The following is a 23,817-nucleotide window of genomic DNA, read 5'->3' as shown; positions in this document are numbered from 1 at the left end:
CTGGGAGCTCAAGGGCTGGGCAGCACGGTCCCGTGGGTCATAATTTGCCCACCTCTGCGATAGTGTCTGTCCTGAAGAACTTCAATCGAAGACAAGTGGCATATGAAAAGTGTTGGAAGAGGGATAAAGCCAAATATATACATATCTGTGTATTTATTTCCTGAGATTTATATCGTTGCATCCGTCTGCTACTCTGGGTGACTTCGACAAATAACAATACAACAGAAATAGCAGCAAATTTCCATAAAAATCCCCAGTGAAACTTCATCTCCATCATGACCCAATAGATGGGCCTTTTCCTACCAAATGTGTCAACTATAAACAGTTACCTTCAACACGTCCCAACCACATCAGACCTGTCTTTGCATTTTTTCTGATAATTTTATAAATATGTAATGGGCTAACTTATCTTTATCTACCCTACTCTCCATTATTAATTGTCTGGTTTCTTATAGACTTCAGGGCAGAGATGGGTCTTGAGGTGGGATTTGAAGGAGAAGAGGGAAGTGGCCTTGCGGATCAGGTTAAGGAGGGCACCCCATGCATAAGGGTTTATGAAAGAAGGCACAGAAATCTTTGCATGAAGGACATGTTGGTTGTTCTATAATTAGGTACCAAGAAGGATGCTGAAACGCTTAAGGGAACTTATTGTTCCTCTTTCATTGTCCTATTCCATTCCAGAGTGTTACATGTATATGGAATACATGTGTGCTATTTCACAGTTTTTTGGCATGAATTTGGAATGACCACATCCAGGGCTATAAGTGAGTATTGCCTACCACTAGGAATCTATCCATCCCAATTTTATGAAAATACCATCTCACAACTCCCAGCTGGGGGTATAATATCTGCCTTTAAAGTCAAGTCCTCAGACCTGAAGAAGAGCTCTGTGTTGCTCCAAATCTTGTGTGTCTCTCCAACAGAAGTTGGTCAAATAAAAGAAATTACTTCATCCACCGTGTCATTTTAAAGTCAAGATCAGGTTTGGTTTTTTTTTGTTTTAAAAACAAACAAATAAAAAAGCTTGTAACTGGTCCAGGGCATTATCTTGCCCTTCCTGATGCTTAGGTCAGGGAAATCTTAGAGGAAGATCCCACATTTGTAGGGAGAGAAGGAAAAGTTTTTTCTGGCAACTTGATTAAAAAGCCATTTCCACTTCCAATGCTCTGTAACCTATCCCGCATTGTGCTTAAATCACTCTTTCTGGGAACAATAGTCTGTCGTGCAGTTATTATTTAGTGGGGAGCCAGCTGGGTAGAAAATAGCAGGACTATTAGATGGTCATTTCCATACAAGCTAACGTCAAATAAAATAGAACGTTTAAAATAAGACACCTATTAGTTTTTAGCTTAACTTTAATGGCAAGCTAATTTGGGGTTGTAGTCAGGCATTATGTTCCATAACCAGGGAGCACAGTGTATATGTTCCAGTTAATCAGAAGATGTAGCCCCATGTGTGTGGAATAGATTAAAAAACATTAAGACATTGTCTGCGGTTACTTAATGAATGTAAAACCAAAAGATTTGCATGGAGTAGGGAACCTAAGTAATCTGTTTCCAAAGTGAATACTACAATCTTTTGCTCAACCTGTGCACAGTGAAGCTTTTAATATGGAGGTAATGTAATGGAAAGACTCTGACCAAGCAAGAAGTCTGGTTCATGAAGTCTGTGCCAAATGACCCATGTATACAGGATTGCAGCAGTCAGACTGAAATAAAATACAGGTATGGATTAAAGTTTCAGAAGTAAATCTATGAAGCATTAGTCAGTCTGGCTATATTCCCAAAATTTTGGTCTTAAAACCATCATATTGGATTGTGATCAGTGACAGAACTGTCTAGAGAAAAATGTGCACACGTGGTTAGCTTTCAGTCATGTACAACTGTAAAAAGCTGTTAGGAACCCTCAAATTGTTTTGATTATTCTCTCAAGACAATATTTATACTGGGGGCTGTTGTAATTCATATTTGTCTTTTCTGTGCTGAGGCATATTTGAAAAGTAAGCACTAGATGTAGAGATAGCAAAACAGTTTCTGTAGTACAAAGCTATTGATGTGCTGTGCGAAGAATAATGTATGGTGTCGCTCGTGGAATTTATACTGGTGGTCTCTGGTAATGAATAATTTTAGTATTTGTATAATTTGTCTTTCATTAACCTCACTGATGGGCTGCCTGCAGCCCATTTTAACTTACAAATGCTAAGTCTTTCTTTACGAGCTAATTAGGAGGAACTAGTGATGTATCTCATTCCCCATGTGCTTTCAGTGTAGCTTCCTAGCATGTTAACATGTATTATTGATAAGGGAGGCCTGCTTCCATTGTCTAACTGGAATGTTTTTAAAAGACCCAAGTGGCATCTTATAGTAATGAAGACTGAAATGTAATGAGCATGAGGTATCACGCGTAGCAACTCAGGCAATATGCTTTGATTAGAGCTCTTATAAAGCAACCTATGGTAATTGCTCTTCAGTTTGTCTTGTCTGGATTTTGCCTTATTATTATAAAGTGTTGGGTTAATGTTTCTTTAGTCAAATAGAAGCACTCATCTATGAAACCTGATGATAGAGTACACAAAACTGCTTGTAGGGTTTGTTTAAGATGGCATGCAAAAGAGCTGTGGATGAAGGATGCACAACATTCAACAACCCCCCCGCCCCCGTTCTAGAGGGCAGCTTGAATGCTCTGTAACAGCAGGGTGAAAATAGAGCACATCAGTATTCCCAGACAGTTTAGGAAAGGAGGGGAATGCCATATTACACTGAAACTACAGGGAGCATTTGAGAAGGTAAATTATAGTTCGCCACATTGGGGCTAACATCCATACTCCTGCAAAAAGTGTTATGGGATCTTTAACTACAAGTGCCAAAAACTTTGGTTTTGTCATATGTGTAAGAGCGCCTCTAGCAGCAAGTGCCCTATGACACCATGCTGAAGCATTGGTTCAGTGCTGAGTGAGAGGGAGGAATACACTGAATTGCCAATGTTCAGTGTTTTCTTTGGTTTTTCTAGTCACATTTTGACAAGGCTCATCCCTAGTTAGAAATCTTGCGTCTCATGGGTGGTATGATAGCTGTATATCGTAACAGGTCACCCTTCAAACTGCGTCATTGCCATAATTGTTTGCTTTGACAGCAAAACCATGCAATCAAAACAAGACCCAGTCAGTAAATAAGCAATGTTACTTATTTCCAGCATTGTCCTAAGAAGATAATCTTGTCAGGGGGTGGCTCGTCACAAGGTAATCTCATTAGACACAGTCTTTTCTCTAGGTACAGTATTCTCAGCAAAGGATAATCTTGTAATAACCTCTGCACCTGGGAATTTTCTCACCCTACTTCTGAAATACATTTGGTGTAAAGATAAACATTGTTTTATGGGTAACAGACATCTTGTTATTCCTCTCCACCTGGTGATCCTTTTCTTTGTCTGCTTTTCTTTGTGGGGGAGGGGGTGGTTTCCCAGTGTTTGAGAGCAAATATTGGCAAAGCGTAAGTGATTCTTTATACACTGAGGATTAAATGTCATGCATGTCCTCAAAGGCAATTGATTATAATGAATCATACGTTAGAAACTGGCATTGGACTTCTTCGTCTTCTTTGATCAGGCAACTCATATTTCTTTAAAAACTGCCATTTGCTTTGGAGGAGGCATTAGTGCTCATAACCATAAACCCCATTGTTTTCTCATCTGCATCTGTTTTCTAATATATTTTTTTAACAACAAAAAAAAGCAGAGCTATGATACTTGGTTCTATATTCAGCTTTTGTCAAAAAGTTTCAAGTTGCAACATTAAGTTCTGTCTAATGTTTAACCAGTAGAAAACAGGAATAAAAACTTGGAACAATTAACCATTAATAATGGTTACACGTGGGAATGAGCTTCTCTTAGACTGGAGGTCGCTTGCAACATTTTGCTGAATTTCTGATGTACTGGTTTTAACCAATAATTCTATTTCTGGCAGGCATTCCCCTTTAATGCTATAATTAATGTTTAGGCAGTTCCATTTATGAACACCTTAGCTTTTTCAAGTTTAAAATCTGCATTTAGTTTCTCAAGGGAGCCTCTGTTTTACTTCGCAACTGGAAGATGTCTGACAGTGCACTGATCTTCCCTGCCCCCCCAGTGCTGTGAGCATTGGCTGAGTGTCTTCTGGCCCAAAATCAAGTGCTACAAATAGGATTATGCTGATATCTATGGTATATCTTGCGAGGGAAACAGACTTTTGCTCTGACATCCTCTGAAGCAGCTGTAACAGTTTGCACCATAAACACTTTATATGAACATGGCGACTGCCAAGAAAATACTCTTCAAATGGGAAGTATTGGGGGCTTTATTAGTACTGTATAAGCAATAAAGGGGGGGGGGGAATCAAAAGCTTTTGTGTACACAACGCTTGTGACTGATTTGAGACACAGTAGAACAAAGAGTTTCAGCACATCAACCTAATAGAGATCAGCAAACAAAAAAACACATCAAAGGCTATGGCAGATTGAATCCTGTCATATGCTCCATTGATGTTTGCGGTGCATTTTTTATTATCATTGTCCCTAATCACGTGTATATTAGGGAATGCACAGAATCATGGGAATATAGTACTTATGAATGTGACATCAGAGGTCACATGTAAGTATTTGAGAAGGTGACGCTAGCTGACTGCTGGAAAGTAGCACACTTGTGAGGAATGTTTATGTAAACTCACCAGTTACCCATATAAGCGAGAGGGAGAGTCCATAGTTTCAGATACAGACGTCTTGCATAAGTCAAATTTTGCGTATGTTGGGAACATATACCCGATAATTCTTCTCTCCCTCCTCCTCCCCCACCCCCCCAAAAAAAGCTTACAGAACTTTTTCTGTAAGTCGGGTTTGCGTAACCCGGGAAGCGTCTGTAATCTTTCAGTGGCAGCACCGTGAAGACAGTATTAGCATCCTAAGAAGTTAGGCTGCAAGGGTAATGATTACCTGAAGTGACTTCAAGATCACTGTCGAGTACAGCAGAGGTTCTCAACCTTTTTCTTTCGGAGGTCCCCCCCAACATGCTATAAAAACTCCACAGCCCACCTGTGCCACAACTACTATTTTTCTGCATATAAAAGCCAGGACTAGCATTAGAGGATAGCAAGCAGGGTGATTGCCTGGGGCCCCACGCCACAGGGGGCCCCGTGAAGCTAAGTTGCTTTGGCTTCAGCCTCGGTGGCAGGGTTCTAGGCCCCAGGCTTCAGACATATCAGTGGGGCTTCGGCTTTCTGCCCTGGGCGCCAGCATGTCTAATGCCAGCCCTGCTTGGTGGACCCCCCAGAAACTTGCGGTCCCCCCAGGGGTCCCTGGACTGCTGGTTGAGAACCACTGCAGTATAGGATAGCAAGCATAAACTAACTTGTGGAGGAGGCAGTTAGACTACCTCATGGAAGAAACAGTTCTTCTTATAAGATTAGTTGGAATGACCGCGATTCCTTTTTTTCCTTTGCATGCTTAACCCCAGAGTGGACAGAGAAGAAAATTCCCTGTTATCTACAGCTAGCTTTTCACATCTCCACTGCAGTCCCTTCTTGGTGTTTTGTCCCCAATGTGTCTCAGACCTTGTTCAGAGACTGGAAGTAGCTTATGGCAGACAGCTATATGAATCAAGTATACTAGCCATGCATAGGCTGAGTTGGTATGAACTAGCAAAGAGAGTTCTACTACAACAAAGGGAGGATGGAGAACTTAATTTCTTTACCTAGACCCAGTAGCTGAGTGCTTCTCATTTACCAGAGAAGGAGTGAGCTTTGAGTTGCATTTCATTATAACATGTGTGTGTGTTAGTGCAGCTGCTAGTTAAATAGTAAGTTCTGTGCTTCTGAGACAGAATGACTTTTGTACTCCATGAGGTTGCATATTTGTTTGAAAGGTTTAACTCTTTCAAAATGGGCAATGGGGGACTTGAATTCATGTTAAAATTTCTTGTTTGGCTTATGAGAATTTACTCATGGATTCATAGACTCATTTTTACAATCAGGACGACAGTTATGATCACCTAGCACGGGGGTTCTCAAACTGGGGATCGGGAGCCCTCAGGGGGTGCAAGGTTCTTATGAGGGGGTCGCGAGCTGTCAGCCTCCACCCCAAATCCTGCTTTGCCTCCAGCATTTATAATGGTGTTAAATAGATAAAAAAAATTTGTAATTGCGGGGGGGGGGGGCGCACTGAGAGGCTTGCTATGTGAAAGGGGTCACCATTTAAAAAAAAGTTTGAGAATCACTGACCTAGCTTGACATGCATAACACAAGCCATAGAATTTCACCTAATAATTCCTGCATCAAGCCCATAAATCCAGATTGAGCTAAACATATCTTTTAGAAGGGCATTTAATCTTAAAATGAAGTCTGAGTGGAACTTGTATACCTGTCAGTAACTGGTAAGTTTTTTTGGGTAGAGGTTCTCTATATCAATCAGTCCCCTGAAATTGAGGGTGGCTGCATGCAACTTTTTCTGGAGGTTGTTGGCCTTTTGTCCTGGATTATCCAAAGAGGGATGTAGGGGCAGTGTTCTGGGCCAAAGCATATGGCTTTCATGGTACTCACACTCTGAAGGACTGGGGAGTGGGGACCAAGGATTTAGGTCGGGGTTCTCAAACTGGGGGTTGGGACCCCTCAGGGGGTTGCAAGGTTATTACATGGGGGGGTCGCAAGCTGTCCTCCACCCCAAACCCAGCTTTGCCTCCAGCATTTATAATGGTGTTAAATATATAAAAAAGAGTTTTTATAAGGGGGGGGGGGTTGCACTCAGAAGCTTGCTATGTGAAAGGGGTCACCAGTACAAAAGTTTGAGAACCACTGATTTAGGTGAAACTGAACTGAGTTAGTAACTTTGCTTTGGATGCCCTACTGCAGCAAGATCTCTGTAGGGGGACAGTTTGCACAGAAAACTGATGTAAATCTGTATTTGTAACAAAACCCAACTTATTTGTAAAGCACTTTGATGATGGGAAAACTTCATATAAAGTGATCTTTATTAATAGACAGGTTTTATTTACGAAGTTTTTCTTGCAGCTACTTCACAAACTGTGAATAAACTTAATTTGTAAAATTGCTCTGATTTGATCTATTCCACCCTTGAAACACTTAGTACCCAAAAAGGCAGTCCCCTTATACTGTGCTCATCACGGTGGGTATCTGAGTGCCTGAACAGATTCTCTATCTTCAGGAAACTTCCTGATTAACTTTCATACTTCTGTGATTTTTAGGCAGAAATTTAGTCTTTGATTCTGTTAACTCCTTTATTGGCCTTTTGCTAAAGAGGAGAGTAGCTATAAAACTTAGGTTGAATATCTTCCATTTCAAGTAAAAATTTGCTGTAGTGGCACAGTCTGATTTCAGTGTGTAGAATGCTGCATTTGCTTATATTAAAGCTTAAAACATAAACCAAACTCCCCATTAATTACAAGGCTGTTTGTGTTGCAGTGTTCTAAAGAGACCATACTTAATCTTTGTATTGTTGGCTAGACAAAGGGCCAAGGGGCTTTCTTTATGCAAGGAAAGGAAATGGCTTTCAGTTCTGTAGTTTAAATGTCCATATTAGGTATAAACTAAATATAGGAGTGTAACCCAGGAGTGAAGTCACATCTGTATAATTTCATGAGGAGACCTAATGAGATCAGTCAGTGCTACTGGATCGGCTTCAGATTCCTCCCCCTTTTATATTTTTGGCTCTGTTAAAATATTACCAGATTGGCAAGAGCCTGTTGGTCTGCCCTTTGAGTTTTCTTTAAATAAAGGAAATAGTTTCTACAAAGAATTGGTTTGGCTATAAATAAGTTCAACAAATGCAAGTGTTTTTATAAACTTTCAGAGCTAGGATATATTTCTCTCTAGCAGAATAGGCCATACAGACAATTGTACTATAGTTTTAATGTTATGGGAAAGTGGGTTTGAGGAGTATTAGCTCCCAGTAAATGAGAAATAGGTTTGCCATAATCTGTTCTAATGCATGGAGAGTGCATGCAGATGCTGGAGATGTGATTGCAGATTTCCATTTTGAAAAGATGGCTCCAAATGAATCTACTAGTTTGCCTGCTGTTTAAAAAAGAGCTTTGTAAACTAAGATGCTGTTGTTTTCCTTCTATAGATATGGAAAACTCCAGAGCATGTGCAGTGTCAGTGTATAATCCTTCATTTTGATTGGCTTTAACAGCTTGAATTATTTTTTTCACATCCACATTCCAGATATGAAGCATAAGGCAACTGTGAAACTTTGGAATCCTATTGTTTTAGTCATATTCTTCTGGCTTTATCGGAATATCAAACCCCTCAACTTTCTACTTTTGTCACTTGAGCGCTCCCCATTGCCTCTAATTCTCCTGATCCACGAGGATTATAATTATAAAAAATTAAGTTAACATGACAATTTGAATGACTTGAACTTATATTTTGTTTGAACAAAAATTGCTTTTCCAAGAGTTTGTCTTCTGTTCTTTGTTTTTATCATTCCACTCCACTAATTTACCCAACTTTTCCCCTTTAGTTTATAAATTAGATTGCAAAATACTCAGAACTAGGACCTTATTATTTTTTTTGCATTACTCTCTCACCTATGGCGTTATAAATCTTTAACTGTCAAGAATCAGAACTTTATTCATGTTTCTGAAGTCCAGTGGCTGGGGATATGATTCCTTCTACTACAGTTTTATGAGCCATTGCTGTATTTTGCGAGGAGGCCAGGCCAAAGCTAGGGAGTAGGTCTCTTGTGTTGTAGCCAGAGCACATGCTGTACTCTACCAAACTTAAGCGGGGCGGGGGGGGGGGGGGAGAAAGCTCTCACAATAGCTTCTTCCAAGCTCTTGTGCTAAGTATGCAACTTTGAGTTCCAAGCACTTTGTTGAACAAACTAACCAGAGTGCAGTTAACTTTGTACTTAGATTTCCACTAAAATATTGCAACGTTTTATGTCCAGCTATTACACACAGTGGATTTTAGTCAAGTTTGTCACATATTACTTTATTCTTTTGTAACAGAAGCCTAGCTCATTTTATCAGAGAATTTGCCCTCAACAAGTAGAGATTGGAGCTGAGACACACCAGTGGAATATCTGATGTGCCAGTTTTTATGCCTTTACTTAATAGATGTTGTGCCAAGGCAGGAAAACTTCTTGCATGTGGAATATTCCACACAATCTAAGCTTTTATTCATGTGGTTACATTCCTTTGTCCACTGAAGGACTCTGACCTGTATGTAATGCAGATTTTGACCTGACCACTTAGCTGATTCCCATAAGGATGAATTCCTGACGAATAACAAAATAAGAACAAGTTATGTATTTTAATATCCTGCCATGAAAACCCAAGACTTCTTTACAGAATTGCACTTTGAGAATTGGGTAATGGCAAACATAATTCTTCTGGAACCATAAAAAAAAAGTCTGACTTTTCCTTTCTTATAGAGCTCTAAGATACTAAAGACAGTAATCGCATCATCAGTTCTGGTTCATTCTTCTTGCATTGTGGTGGCTTATTTGAAAAGTGTAATGTTGGATTTAAGGTGGAGATTCCTATTCCTGCATTGGTGATAGTCAAGTACAGAGAGGGAGGGGTAGTTCACTCCTTCTTTTCTTTGCTTTTGAGGTTACACAGAAGAATACCAACTGATGTGGCCAGGGATTAATTAAAAAGATCGCCAACTAATTTCATATAGGACCACCGGAGTGTCATCAGGCAGCAATAATCTTTTCAGTCTCTTCTTATCTGGGCCAGATTTCAGCTAATAACCTGTAAGAGAAATGTTCCATATCCTGTTGTCAATCTTTTGAGCCTTTTGGTCCCTCGACTTCCCTTCCAGCTTCACTGAATCAATACAAAATTCTGCTACAGTCTGGTTAATCTACTTTTATTACCTCTTCTGCTGCTGACTATAACTTCTGGTTATCAGATTTGTCCATTTTTTGTTTTCATTTTTATAGGTCTGCCTAAAAAGTCTCTGGATATTTAAGAGACTTGCCCAAAGTTACTTTTGATGATCTTTGCTATATAGATAAGAATTCTCACTTTTGAGATTGAAGAATGCTTTGTATCAATTTATCTTAAGGCAATAAGGAATTAACTTAAGCTAATTCCCTATAAGACACTCTTAAATTGACTTAAGTGCCCAAACAAGGGGGTTGCTCTGACTTAGCTAAATTGATGTAAGTTTTGTGTGTAGAGGAGGCTATAGTCTAGCTCAGGGGTGTGCAACCTTTCAGAAGTGGTGTGCCGAGTCTTCATTTATTCACTCTAATTTAAGGTTTCGTGTGCCAGTAATACATTTTAAGGTTTTTAAAAGGTCTCTTTCTATAAGTCTCTAATATATAACTAAACTATTGTTGTATGTAAAGTAAATAAGGTTTTTTAAATGTTTAAGAAGCTTCATTTAAAATTAAATTAAAATGCAGAGTCCCCCCAGACCGGTGGCCAGGACCTGGGCAGTGTGAGTGCCACTGAAAATCAGCTCGTGTGCCGCCTTCGGCACGCGTGCCATAGGTTGCCTACCCCTGCTCTAGCTGCTGTAGATTCATTCATTACTTCTTTAATGGTGTTTCCTCTGAAGTTGTAGAAGGAGAAAGCTATAGAAGTGACTGTAAATGTGCTAGTTCTCCTATTTGGAAACTCTTGAATGAATTGTGTATTTCCCTTCACTCTTGTAAGGGTTTTTTGGGTAAAATTGGCCTGAGAATAATACATACCTGTAGTTACTAATTTTGTCCTTTATATATAAATTAGATTGCAATTTTGGAAATATTTCATTTTCTGAATACTAAACCAGTTTGTGTTCCTCAGTAACTGGTAAGGTAGGATGGGTTTAGTGTATAATTATACTGCTCTGGTTCTTTTAATAGAAAATAGGACTATTGAGGAAATGGCATAACATAGTGGCACTGCCCTTCCTGCGTTGGCAGTAGTCTGTAATATGTTCTGGGTGTGTCTGCCCAGGAAAAGGAATATGGTGGGCAGAGGTAAATTTGAAGAATTAGGTATTTAAAGCTCTCACATAGTAAGTTATTTTACACAACTTCCAGAGTTTAATATTAGGCATGATTTTATATGGTACCTTATCAGCATTATGAAAGTGTATGAGTTAAATTTTCAGCGCAATGCAAAGGTAGTTGGATGCATAAATTATATTCATGCCTAATCTATGCTTATGACTGAATTTGTAGCAATTTACTGTTGTTTATGTAAAAGGCATTTCAGTAGGATGTTTCCAAACATCTATATACTCAGACCTTTTTTTTTGTTGTTGTTATGTTTATTGGTTCTTTTTCAAATAGCTGCTATGTGGCAAAGGAAGACAAGAAACCTGGATTGCTTTATGGGACCTGCAATGTGAATCTGAGAGCTCAATTTTTGCCCTGAACTTGTTAGTTATAACTGTACTCTGTGCTTAGAACTCGGTGGATTGAGCTGAGAATAAACCTGTCTGCACTAAATATGGGAAACAGACCTGAGTGTGCTTAGACACAGTCCCACTGAATATTTATATAAGCACAAATCTCCTGTGGTTTTTCTTGATTTCTGCTTAATGTTTAGTTAATCAAACTGTCTTCTATTTTTTTATGCTTTTATAGAAGTTTTCAGATATTCCACAGCTTGAACCGGTTTGAGATTTGCTTTTGTTTGGTCTGATTTGGCTGAGTCTCTCCTCCCCCCCCCCCACCCCTTGGTTAATTTGCCCTCAAGAGATAAACAACTTTGGTCCTAAGCAGTTGCTGAATGTGTCTTATCTATGGACAAAAGATATCAGAGGAATGAGTTTTGGATCTCAGATAAACATGACAGACATGTACTGCAGGAAACTTCCCAAACTGGAACAAAGAAACGTAAACAGTGTAAACTAGTTAGTGAATGTTTTCTTTTTTACCAAGTCTTAGCTCTAATACCCTGCCACACAAAGAACGCTTGCTTAGAGGGAACTGTTCTGAAATGTGTTCTGTTCTATCCCCACATGATTGGTGGTTGTAGATACATTACTTTCTTCTTCATGCTAAGATCCACATAGCTCTTTCAGTGAATAATACTTCAGCCTGCTTGCAGCTTGGGAGCAGAACTAGACCTGTCAATCACAGTCAGTAGCTGAGGGACCTGTTCTCTCCCCACCCTACCCTTATCTGCCTCCACAGCAGTGGGCCAGTTCAACCAGCCCCCCTGCTAAAGAGCTTTTTTGAGGAAAAATTCCAAATTCCAGTTCAAATTTCTGACATTTTTTGGCTCAATGTGTCTAATTCCTAGCTGTCTCTCTGGGCTACGTTTGCTTTTTGGGCAGACTTTCCCCTGAGTTCTGCTTCCCCTTCAGAGATGTTTCCAGGCTTCAAGGAAAGAGTTAGGTTGAGAAAAGCCAGAGGCAAAAGGAAGCGTCTGTCTCCTGTTTCACCCCTTTATCAACTGCCTCACTGGGGAGCTTGGCTGGGTGTGGGGGAAGATTGCAGTAATTCTCCCCCCGGTAGCCCCTGGTTGGTGAAGGGTCTCTTTGGCCCTGCTCCTGAAGGCTGGCAGGATGTTGCCAATGACTGTTCTCTAACTAGAGCACAGTACCTCTCTGAAAAAGAAATTAATTACAAAGGCCTTAAAAGTGGGGAGGGCTGTTCTGAAATGAATGTGGGTGGGAAGTTAATATCACACTGTAGGGGCCATCGTTACAAAGGTGCAGTGGTGGGATCCTCAAAAGGTTGTTGGTGCACATATACTGAAATGCAACAGGCTCACTCCAAAGTAATTCCTTTAGAGAGTTTTGCTCATTAGCAATTGATTTAACTAGAAAGAATCACACTTCCATTTGTTAATAGTTTGCCTGCAGTTGGCTTCTCTAGCTCTTTGTTACACCCATACATATAAGAAACAAAACATCTGAGATGGAGGGAGGTGAGTGGAAAACTGGCTAACTGCTTTAGGTAAAGTGGATCTAAAATAGACAGCTTCAATTTTAGAATTTGAATGACTCAACTGCTCCATTTCAGTGCATTTTGGAGAGAGACAGCTTAGATATTTTGAGTTCTTATATTCTAGCACAGGGGTCAGCAACCTTTCAGAAGTGCTGTGCCGAGTCTTCATTTATTCACTCTAATTTAAGGCTTCACGTTCCAGTAATACATTTTAACGTTTTTAGAAGGTCTCTTTCTATAAGTCTCTAATATATAACTAAACTATTGTTGTATGTAAAGTAAATAAGGTTTTTAAAATGTTTAAGAAGCTTCATTTAAAATTAAATTAAAATGCAGAGCCCCCTGGACTGGTGGGCAGGACTCGGGCAGTGTGAGTGCCACTGAAAATCAGCTTGTGTGCCGCCTTCGGCACACGTGCCATAGGTTGCCTACCCCTGTTCTAGCAGTACCTGCGGCTACCACTATTGTTAAGGGCTTGTCAGTATCCTGATTGCCAGTTCAGTAACTAATATAGGTTCACAGTAACTGTAGCAAAGCATATTTGCTCTAGGCTGAAACTTGGCAAGAAGATCTTTCTGGCATTCCAAGAAGTCTCTGCCTTGTGAAATGAAGTCTTGCTGGCTGTTCGCTCTGTGTGTGGACTAGGCCTTTTTGTTGTCCTGACCTTCAGTTTTTCTCTCGCATATTATGGCAAAGAATTCTTTCAGGCTCTCAGCAATATCAGCCTCATCTGTCACAACTTCCCACTCTTGCCCTTTAAAGGTCCCACTAATTCTTCACCTGGCTAGCTGTATGTGGGAGAGGGCAGTAGAGTCAGAAACAAAAAGTGTCACTTAAGCAAGGACACAGTCTGTCCCTACAAGCCTGGGGCAGCAAGATGGAAAAGGAAATTAAGTGGAAATTCTTACTTTGCCGTCATAGGACATCAGAATAAAGCTGGCCCTAACATTGTTGGGGGGGGAGGGATAGCTCAGTGGTTTGAGCATTGGCCTGCTAAACCCAGGGTTGTGAGTTCAATCCTTGAGGGGGCCACTTAGGGAACTGGGGCAAAATCAGTACTTGGTCCTGCTAGTGAAGGCAGGGGGCTGGACTCGATGACCTTTCAAGGTCCCTTCCAGTTCTAGGAGATAGGATATCTCCATTAGCATCAAAGTGCAGAGTCCCAAAGAAAATCCTGGAGGTATGCAAGTTAACTGAGCAAGTGGGAGCATTGCATATTGGATTCAGAATACATTTTGCTTTCCTGAACTGCCACTGTAATAATTGGACACTTGGGTTTTTTGGATGAGACTTCATTAATATTTTAGACAAAGCATCTTTCATCTTGAAGGGTTCCAAAATGCCTTGCAAACTATTCACAGTGCATATAATGTCACTGAGATTCAGCCATTTCTTGGGCAGAGAACAACAAATAACTGATACACAGCATGCTGCTCAACAGTAGGGACACTTTGGTCAGTGCTATAGCAAACGCTTAATCTTGTAGTTCTTGCATAGACTTTAGTTTTTACGTCTTATCTGAAAGACTCACATGGTTAACTGTCTGGAACTCTATTTGTACAACTTGATAAGATAAAGATCCAAGCTGGATTTGAACCTGTAGTACTGGACAGTTTTAGGTATTTGTGTATGGGCCTCTAAACCACTCTTTCATCTCTCTGTGGGATTTTCGAATAGCTGCATACGTTTTCCCTCTGATCACTTCATGAATCACCTCACTAATCCATCTAAAACTGCTCCTCCATCTATAATCCTATGTGGATCAGTGATTTATTTAATGTTTTTGTGGGTAAACTTACTGCTCATGAAGTATCAAGCTAACTCTGCTAGCATGCCCAGTACCTGACGCATCTTGCTGGTTTCCTCGTAACTTCTCCAGTATACACCTCTACCCCGATATAACGCGACCCGATATAACACAAATTCAGATATAACGTGATAAAGCAGTGCTCAGGGGCGGGGCTGCACACTCTGGTGGATTAAAGCAAGTTCGATATAACGTGGTTTCACCTATAATGCGGTAAGATTTTTTGGCTCCCGAGGACCGCGTTATATCGAGGTAGAGGTGTATTTCTATCCTGACTGGCAACATCTCTGCTGTTCCAGTATTGCAGAGCCCAGCTTTTCTTCCTGCTCTATTTAGTCATTTGTGTGAAAACAGTCTCCAGAGGTGAAACCTGTTGAGTCCTCAAAGCCATTTAAATTTTTTATTCAAGGGGCAGGGAGTTCTCTTACTAATGTATCCAACAGCCTCGTTATTTTTCTTCTTTCACAATAGGCTACTCAGAGAGATTTTTACTATTTTGCACCCCCACTCCTGCCCCGCTTCTTCCAAACCTCACTTTCTCTGCTCTCTCTGGCATATCAAATCTGGGAAAGTTTCCCTTGCTAGTTACTGATGAATTAGGAAATAATCCTGTGCAAGGTCTTCCAACATTCTGCCCTTTGCCTCAATTTTATTTACAGAACCAGAGACTGGGATATATTAAATATCCCACTGCATGCACTTTGACCTTATTATTTCTGCCTCACAGTGTGTTCCTGTTACTGATTTGCTATTTGAAACAATCCTACCTTGAGTCCAGAATTATACCCCAAATTTAATGATACTCTGGTTCCATAAGTTCCTCATTATGTTACATGGACTTCAAACTCCTCCTACATATTTCCACACTGCTCTTTTATATTCCAGTTCCTGTCCTGCTGATCTGAAGAACCACATGCTATCCATTTATTTATTTATATATATATATATATATATATAATATATATATATAAATATATATATATAAATATAAAAAGAGGGGGGGGGGTAGGAATGAATATGAAGGGGAAAAATAAATCTCACATATTTCACAACTGAACATAAGCAAGCTATAGTGGATCAGGTCAATGGTCCATCTAGCCCAGTATCCTGTCTCTCTGTGGCTTGTGCCAGATGCCTCAGAGGGAATGAACAGAACAGGGAAATTTCAAGTGACCCATCCCGTCATCCAGTCCTAGCTTCTGGGCCAGCTGTCAGTGGGGTGGTAATTTTTTTTTTTTTTTCCCCCAGCTAGCTCACCCTCTCATTGGGACCAAACTCTTTGACAGGGGAGCAGTCAGTAATTTAAAAAATGAAGCTGTGGGCTGTGATAGTCCTGGTTCTCATTGCCCTCTTAATAAAGCTTGCTGATATTTTTGCCCAATCACTAGAGTGTTTCTCCTGTTCCCCCCCCCCCTTTTTTTGGTGGGGGGGAGGGGCTAAAACTCTCCCTACTGTTTCCATTCTTTGGATCTCTTGCTTCTCCTTCCTTCTATAAAATGCTATAAACAAAAAAATATATTGCAGAGGTGGTTATAAAGACTTCGGCTATGATGTTTGAATACCTGTCCCTTGCTACTAAAATGTTACATACCATATAGTATTTTAATGTACTTGTCAGTTAAGTATAAAGCAGTTGAGCCCGTTTTGCCATCTTTTTCTAAACAGTGTTAAATTAGCACAGAAGCAACTTGGAGGAAGCATAAAAATTTCTCTTCATAGAACTGCGCATCATCTACCATAATGAATCTGCTGTAGCTTGAAAAGTTTCTAGCTTAGTGTCCAGGTTATTGTCAGTGTCACCTCTCAAACTGGGCATGACTACGTTCTAGTTCAGGGGCAAGGTTACACTTCGGGTGTCAGCCGTGTACCTTCCTTGAGCAAACAGAAGGCAAGTTTTGTCGGAGCTAGTGATCCCTTAATCTTTAATGAGTAAAATATTCACTTGCAGGTGAAAAATGTCATGTTATCTGCACAACATGGGAGTGAAAAGATAACCCCTGCCTCTAATCTTTCACTGTACAAATGAAATGCCAAGGTGTGGTTACTCAGATTAATGGATGAGTGGAAAGAGTGCTGCAAGTATGAAGTGCTCCTAACCCTTTGTTAAAATTATTTGTGCAAAGTTAGGTCTGATTTGAAAGAAACCCATATTTGTCCACTATAAATACAAACCCTACAATTTATGACACTGGCATGATTTAGTGATATCAATTAGAAATAGCCCTACACCATAGTTTTGCATTTATTACACCTCTACCTCGATATAACGCTGTCCTCGGGAGCCAAAAAATCTTACCGCTTTATATCAAACTTGCTTTGATCCACCGGAGTGCGCCCCCCTCCCCCCCCCCCCCCCCCGGAACACTGCTTTACCGCGTTGTATCTGAATTCGTGTTATATCGGGTCGCATTATATCGAGGTAGAAGTGTACTTACGTGATGATTCTGAGAGAGACTTTACTAAAGTTAGTTTTATGTTTGCCAGTTAAGGGACAAGGCATTAAATAAAAGCTCAGATCTGTGCTAAATGATTCCAAGCAGATTATTATTCCTCCATTGCCTCTATATAAATCCATGGTATTCACATCTTGAATACTGCATGCAGATGTGCTCGCCCCATCTCAAAAATAAATAAATACTGGAAATGGTTCAGAAAAGGGCAACAAAAATGATTAGGGGATGGAATGGCTTCCATATGATGAGAGATTAATAAGACTGGGACTTTCCAGCTTGGAAAAGAGACAACTAAGGGGGGATATGTTAGAGGTCTATAAAAATATGACATGTGGAGAAAGTAAATAAGAAATTATTTACTTTTCAACACAAGAACTAGGGGTCATCAAATGAAATTAATAGGCAGCGAGTTTAAAACAAACAAAAGGAAGTATTTTTTTTCACACACAACACACAGTCAACCTGTGTAACTCCTTGCAAGAGGGTGTTGTGTAGGCCAAGACTATAACAGGGTTCAAAAAAGATCTAGATAAATTCATGGAGGATCGGTCCATCAATTGCTATTACCCAGGATGGGCAGGAATGGTGTCCCTAGCCTCTGTTTGCCAGAAGCTGGGAATGGGTGACGGGATGGATCACTTGATGATTATCTGTTCTGTTTATTCCCTCTGGTGCACCTGGCATTGGCCAATGTTGGAAGACAGAATACTGGGCTAGATGGACTTTCTGTCTGACCCAGCATGGCCGTTTTTATGTGATTCAGCACAGAAATAAAACCACACTTAATATTTTCCTCCCTAATGTGAAGTGAATTGGTGGTACTTGGCTCACTGGAGATGCTACAGAATGTTGCAGCGTGATCTCAGATACCAGATATGTGTAATTTCATGGTTTCTTCAGCAAGCTAGTAAGTGTCATTGCATTTTATGGAGGTGGGGAGCAGAGGGCTTGAGTTCAGATGTTAACTGATTTATGGGCTGAAATTCCTCTTTCCCTTATTTTTCCTTCCTCCCCACAAAATATAGTCTGGTGGAGCAAAACTAGGGCAACTAGGCTTAATGCTATTAGTTAATTTAGCATTGCAATTCCCTGTTTGAACAGGGAGGGAATATAGCCAAATGGTTAGAGCCGCAGGGCTGGGAGCTGAATTCTGGTCTCTTCCTGGCTCTGGCTCTGACTTGCTATGTGACTAGTCATTTAACCTTGCTGTGCCTCAATTTACCCATGTATAAAAATACCCGGCTCACAGCTTTGAGACTTAACTCTTCTGTTGTTTGAAGTCCATAGATGAGGTGCTAGAGAATTCCAAGTACTAGTACATTGTTTCCCAGGAGTTTTGTTGTATTGTCAGCACAACATCCTGTTGCAGTGGAGACAATCGATCCTCATTTATCTTTTACCCAGGGATTCTCAACCTTTTTCTTTCTGAGACACCCCTTCTCCCCCCCGGGCCACCCAACATGCTATAAAAACTCCACGGCCCAGTTGTACCACAACTGTTTTTCTGCATATAAAAGCCAGGGCCAGCGTTAGGGGGTAGCAAGCAGGGCAGTTGCCTGTGACCCCACACCGGAGGGGGGGCCCTGCGATACTAAGTTGCTCAAGCTTCAGCTTTAGCCCTGGGTGGTGGGGCTTGGTGCCCTGTGCTGCAATTCTGTGCAGTGGGGCTTTGGCTTTCTGCCCTGGGCCCTAGCAAGTCTAACACCGGTCATTCTTGGTGGAATCTGAAACCTGCTCGCAGCCCCCCAGGGTGCCTCAGACCCCTTGTTGAGCACCACTGATTTATACACCATATTTTGCAGGGCACTACAGAACATTTGCTTTGAGCACACGTATCAATATGCAGTTCTAATGTAACTGTTTGAGGACTTTGACAACTGTTTGAAAAATGTTGGTAGGAGAGTTCTGAGTGGAGCTAGTTTGACTTTCAGAATTGTTTACTTGCTTTGTTTTAATTATTGAAAGAAAAACAAACTAAAATTCAGATCTGTCTCAAAGTTTTGTCTTCAAAATACCACTTATTAGTTGTTCCTCATTTTTCTCATTGTAACAAATCGCACATGCTGCACCCCCAAAATATATCAAACATCAGGCCTATGTAAAAATGGACCTCTCATGCAAACAGTCACATAGCAGAATTCCTCAGCTCAACAGGACTGAAGCCAAAAGTTCCTTGGCGTTCTCACTACATTCTTTCATTTTCCAGAATGTGCTCAGAATTTTTACTCCCGAAATGTCCCAAGATTTTTAGTGTGTAGACAAAAACATACATTCAATTTATAGCTCCTCCACTGCAGATTTTTTAAAAAAATGGATCTAGATTTTATTTAACTCACAGGACATTGTTTAATGGATTGTAATATTTCTCATCTGATTCGAATCATACAGAAAACCGAGACAGGCTAAGTGAAAGCAGATGCTATTGGAGTTTTTATTTATTTGAAAACTGCACTCTGGGTGGGAGAGGGAAGTGACTAATAGAAGAAGTTAAAACTGTATTTCTAATCTTTTTTGAGGGGGAGCATCCTCGTAAGTTATATATTATGCACTGCGATATCGTAGTAGCTATTAAATGTAACACTACCCAGAACGTTGCATCTGCTTTCTAAGAGCATGCTTATGAGTAAATATTTGAAATAATGATTGGAATAGTTTCAAATTTCTAAGATTCGTTTTGGTGCACTTCAGTGGTTTTTAACTAAGATCCTGACAGTTTCGGACCTGTGAGCTAGATATAAAAGCAGTCCTGCTTTGGGTTCCAAACTGACTAATCTTAGTTCCGTCCCAATGGTGATCTTATTAAACAAAACTATTTGCTGCACTTGAGATTTGTCTATTCCAGTTGCAGCTCTTGTAATCTTTCACTATCGATGCATGAAATTCTACAGTGGAATTAAAACTGAAGTGATGGAAGACATGGCCTTCCATCCAGCACCGTGCTTCTTTTGAACAGTTCCAGTTTCACAGCTGATAAATTTTAGAGATTGTGAGAGATGAAATGCTTTACATCTGCAAGTCATTAACATTAAAATTCTTTTCTGCACCCTCAGTACATCATTTTGGAGCTGAATGTTACTACTCCTTTCTATCAGGCTGACAGGCAGCAGAGGCTGCCAAGGCTAATGGTTTCTTGGCACCTTTTCTTGAGCTGTAATTTCTCGCACCGATTGACATTTTCATAGCCAATCCTTCGATTTTTTTTTTTTTAAATTACAAAATCTCTTTGCTGTAAAGTTTTTTTTGCAGTTTTAAATTATCAGTTTTCAAACCTGGCCATTCTAGTTTGGTACACTCCGCAAACTGCGGCTTTTTCATCTGATTTCAAAGCACTTTACAAATCTTCTCAGCACACCTATGAGATAAACCTTACATTTTTGGCACAGAGGGGGAGTGACCTTGTCCAAAGTCACAAGTTGTATGGCACACAAATGAGCCTACGAGCCCTTGCTCAGTCCCCTCTTGTAGTCACTAGACTATATCCCTTCCTTATGTGAAGTGAGACTTAATTTTTTTATGATCACCAAGTTGACTTGTGAAATAAAGTCCTGTACAGATGCCTGCCTGTTACGCATCAGAACTGTGTTTCTGCATCCTCAGAATGCCAGTTTGGAGCAATGGGATTTAACAAGCAATCCTATATCTTGGACATCCTTGAAGAAACTGCCAATAGATAGTGGATTCAGTTACCTACACTGGGACTAGTATTCAGGCTGGGAATATACTTCATCTGGTGGGAGGGATCTTGCATGCATTTAAGGCATGTAGGAAAGTCCAAGTGATTGTCTCCTGTACTAGAGCCCAAGGTAAAGCTGTGTAATTGAAGGGTTTTCTCAGTCCACATATAGAGAAGGCTTTTGGCCAAACATGCTACATGAAACAGTTTCTCTACTAGTTGAAGGAAGATTGGGACCCTCTGCAAAAAGTGAAGAGGAAGGAATATTACCAGCTTTTCAGTGAATTGGGAATAGTTCTAGACCGTTGGAATCTTGAACATACTGGGCAAAATAACTCTTGAAAGGGAGACTGTTGTAAGTAAAAACTAGCCCAAATGCTATGATGCTGGGTAAACTGTAACATGTTTGATCCTGCAACTCCTTTGAGTTATTGACATGGTAAAAGACTCGTGTAGTTGGATACAAATGGAAGGAACTATTTCTAGTAGTAGTTCTGGCTGTTCACACCAGGGACGAGTCTCTTGGGCTCCTTGGAGGTATCCATGGTGCTGTGGTCATGGGGTCTCTGCCAAGTATGGCATGCAGCCCTTTAAAAAAGCAGCAGGTCTACGGTTCGGTACCAGATTGATTGTTGGCCTCTCTGGTTCTGATGTGCTGCCACAGTTCCTTTGCTTTCACGTGGCACTGCTCTGTCATATCCTTTCTCCTGCATCCCCCATGCAACCTGCTCATAGATGTCCACATTTCGACAGCTGGTCCATAGCTGTGCCTGGGCAGCCTCTTCTCCCTGCAGGCCCAGGAGATCCAATATCTTCTATCTACTCAAGGCCAGAGCGCATCTGGAGCATGTAGCCTGCATGGTGGGCTGGGCAGTTGCACAAAGCAAGGGAGGGCTGCTAGATGTGCTTGCCCAGGCGGATGATAAGAAAAAGGCATTTCAAAAATGTGCAGGGGCTTCCAGACTCCACAACCCCTGGACAATGGAGTTCACAGTTGTGACCAGAGTGATCAGTGTCAAGCATAGTGGGACAGCTGCTGGCGGACTGCTAGGGTCGACATAGGTAACAGTGTCTGCACTCGTGCTGCTTTGACCACGGCTCAGTGCTACTTGGGAAGGTTGTGTTACTTTGTCAGCGTAAAGGGGCATTTACATTGGTGGGAAACAAATTGAAGTATAGACACATGCATAGCTAGGTTGACGCAAGGCAGCTTATGTCGACCTAACTTTGTAGTCTAGACCAGGCATACTTTTTTGCACCAGTATAGCTACAGCTATGTGTAAAGTCTACGCTGGTGTGCATCTACAGTAGAGGTTTGCCCCATTGCAACTGCATTCATGTAGCTATATCTGTGCAAAAGCCACCGGTAGAAACAAGGCATAAGACATGAATTTAACTGCCACGGTGATAGCATGTGTTAGAGATCCCTCTATCCATAAAGAAGCACTCTCGTCTGAAATTGGCTAAAGAGTATAGTGAGTGCTGATCCTGGGGGCACAATCCATTCTCTGTCAAACTTACCCACCAGTATGTTATGATATAGGAACATCTTCATCAGTGAAGGTCATTTGATGGAATGTTGAACAATTTTTACATGTACACAGTAGAATAGCTCTGTGGGTTTGTTTAGTATTTTGGCATAGTTTGATTATATGGGCCTTCTGCTTAGTCCATTCTCCTCCTATCAAAGGGGCCTGAGAAATCAAACAGTTAAACTAGTGCAGTGAGACCTACAGAAACTAATACTTTTAAATGAAAATGTTAGTGGTGAGAAGCTAGTTTGCAGTATTCTCTGACCAAAGTATACTGTTCATTCCCTTAGGAGTAGCTCTTTGCTGTTTACTGTCATGGGAGGAGGTGAGCTGTTTACAGAGACTTTTAATGTTTCAGTATCATAGGAGTTACATTCCCACTGGCATACAGTAAAATCTAGTCTCTCCAGTGTACTGATTACTTACTTTGAGCTATTCTAAGGAGGCACAATCTGCAGTTCTTTAGCCTGGGTTTTGTCTTTATCTCTTCCTTGAAATCCTACATGATGATGGTAAAATGGTGACTAAAACGGTCTTATCTGTCCCTTCTGTAGCAAATAATTCAGAAGGCTGGGGCAGCCTGACAAAAGGGATATTTGTGGTAATGAGACTAGTGTTTGAGGAGAAATGCTGAGAAAAGGGGATGTTGAAGTTTGGTATCATTACTGTGCTCTGATGGAGTCCTAGTACAAGCTTTGCAGTTAAGGCTGTAGCTAGGTCTCCATTATAAACCAGATTTGTGATTCCTTTCTAGCTTTGTGTGTGTTAAAGTACAATAAACTAACTCCACCTGAAATTTCTAGTGGCCTTCTTCCAGAAGCTCCTGTGGTACTTCTGATTTTTAAAACGTTCATAAGTATTTTACTAGTTGCAGAATATTCTGGTCTCTCTTGCAACATCCTGTCTGAAAAGTGGCTTGGTCTGCAGATTCCAAACTCTGTTTGTTCAAGTGTCCTTATTTGGGGGTTTGTGCCTCTGAGGAGTTTTGGAATGTTTGAATGATTACTGATACTTCTGCAGTTGTTTACTGACTTGTGAACTCTATGAACTTCATGCTGTTTGCAGGCTGGGAGTGATGCAGGCATTCAGTTTTTACAGGATCAGAACCACTGAGTCCAAGAACCACTCTTTCTGTAGAGCAGAAGTGCTGCAGCTTGTCAGGACCCGGTGGGTCTTTCGGGTACCAGTTCTTACTGCATATTTGAGTCTTTAGTGTTCATAAGAGCTCTCAGAGTGAGGATGCTTTTCTGAGCTTATAAACATCATTGAAGTGGATCTATATTAAGAAACTCTGCCCAGTGCAATGACTGAACATTACAGTAGCAAAGCTTTTTGCAAAACTTCCATCTGCTTCTCAACTCGGGTGACTACTCTGACTACATGGAGGAAAGGCTCCCTGGGGAGGACTTTCTACTGTAGCCTATTCCCAGATGGCAGATACACCATGACCAATACAGAGTGTTAAAAA

At 40.7% G+C, this 23,817-nt stretch overlaps 1 protein-coding gene across 1 annotated transcript in view; it reads left to right on the top strand.

Annotated features, from left to right (window-relative positions):
- Positions 1–23,817, top strand: part of CLIC4 (chloride intracellular channel 4) — a 54,772-nt gene that overhangs the window by 662 nt on the left and 30,293 nt on the right. The gene's annotated exons all lie outside the window — the stretch shown is intronic.

Source organism: Terrapene carolina, unplaced genomic scaffold (assembly GCF_002925995.2).
Source record: "Terrapene carolina triunguis isolate 2854851 unplaced genomic scaffold, T_m_triunguis-2.0 Scaffold236, whole genome shotgun sequence".
NCBI lineage: Eukaryota > Metazoa > Chordata > Testudines > Emydidae > Terrapene > Terrapene triunguis.
The sequence above is the reverse complement of the archived record's forward strand: the minus strand, read 5'-3'. Positions and strand labels throughout refer to the sequence as shown.